The sequence below is a fragment of the Sapajus apella genome, unplaced genomic scaffold (assembly GCF_009761245.1).
Source record: "Sapajus apella isolate SASKATOON/1434 unplaced genomic scaffold, GSC_monkey_1.0 scaffold10, whole genome shotgun sequence".
Classification (NCBI taxonomy): domain Eukaryota; kingdom Metazoa; phylum Chordata; class Mammalia; order Primates; family Cebidae; genus Sapajus; species Sapajus apella.
Genome location: NW_022436950.1, coordinates 31558952 through 31560824, shown reverse-complemented (window position 1 = coordinate 31560824; position 1873 = coordinate 31558952).

The window sequence follows — 1873 nt, the reverse complement described above, 5'->3', positions numbered from 1 at the left end:
TTTGGGACGGAGTTTCGCTCTTGTTACCCAGGCTGGAGTGCAATGGCACGATCTCGGCTCACCGCAACCTCCGCCTCCTGGGTTCAGGCAATTCTCCTGCCTCAGCCTCCTGAGTAGCTGGGATTACAGGCACGCACCACCATGCCCAGCTCATTTTTTGTATTTTTTTTAGTAGAGACGGGGTTTCACCATGTTGACCAGGATGGTCTCGATCTCTTGACCTCGTGATCCACCCGCCTCGGCCTCCCAAAGTGCTGGGATTACAGGCTTGAGCCACCGCACCCGGCCCAATAATTTTAATTTAAAAAAAAAAAAAGAGAGGAAAGAAACTTCATCAGAGTAGAAAAGAGTTCATAGAAGAGGTATATCATGGAAGAGGTAGCGTTTGAAATGCTCCTTGATAGAGCTGCCAGACAGCCTTAGTAAGAGCAGCATGCCAGAAAGAGGGATCAGCACTGATAAAGTCATAGTGGTGGGGAGAGAATGTTGAGAAACTAGTTTTCCTCAATTAACTTTTGCATAGGGGAGAGATTAAACATGGATTAGGTCCCTGCTATCTAAGGCCTTGAATGTCAGGAGAAAGAGTTTGAATTTCATTTCTCCATTATCATGATTATCTACATTTTTAACACAAGGCCCAAGGACAATGATAGCATTAATTGTTGACAAGTAATGGCCCCAGACCACAAAATACATTCATTGAGAAAAGACTTCATTTTGTGGACAGCAACAATAACGACAGCATTAAATTGCATTCATGAGCTGTGATAGAGTCCAGAACTTTGCATTTGTTCCCACGCGTCTTGATGTTTACAAAATCCAATCCAAACATTTCCACTACACTCTTGCTCTACTTCTCCCCAGACTGTCTCATCTGTTTATCTAGAGGTCTCAGCGGTAGCCTTACACACTGGCTTCACAAACCAGCCGTGCCTCCTCTCAGGTAGGGAAAAGGAATCTTATCAGGGCTGAGAACTCTAAATACCAACTCCAAACACTGTGTATTCCACAAATATGATTTCCCTTTCCTTCAGCAGACAGTGCAGTCACAGAATTAAGTTCAACAGTGGTGTATAATCCACACTAGAACTTTTACAGGCATAAGTGTTTATTTTATTTTTATTTTTATTTATTTATTTTTTTTTGAGACGGAGTTTCACTCATGTTACCCAGGCTGGAGTGCAATGGCGCGATCTCGGCTCACCGCAACCTCCGCCTCCTGGGTTCAGGCAATTCTTCTGCCTCAGCCTCCTGAGTAGCTGGGATTACAGGCACGCACCACAATGCCCAGCTAATTTTTTGTATTTTTAGTAGAGACGGGGTTTCACCATGTTGACCAGGATGGTCTCGATCTGTTGACCTCGTGATCCACCCGCCTTGGCCTCCCAAAGTGCTGGGATTACAGGCTTGAGCCACCGCACCCGGCCTAAATGTTTATATTTTAAATTTTAGGTGCAAAGTAACAGGAGGAGTACATACAACGGCATTGGGGAGCCTTAGGAAGGTAGTAATTGAACTTTTTCTGAAGTTGCTTAGCTCTGTAATTCTAGTGTTCTGGGAATTACGTCTTTCATGTGTATCTCTCCAAATCAGCTGTGGTTTCAAAATATACCCAAGTAGAGTATTTCAAAAATTCTAGGCCGGGTAGGGTGGCTCACGCCTGTAACCCTAGCACTTTGGGAGGCAGAGGCAGGTGGATCATGAGGTCAGGAGATCGAGACCATGCTGGCCAAAACAGTGAAACCCTATCTCTACTAAAAATACAAAAAATTAGCTGGGCATGGTGGCGGGCACCTGTAGTCCCAGCTATTCGGGAGGCTGAGGCAGGAGAATTGCTCCAACCGGGAGTCAGAGGATGCAGTGAGCCAAGATC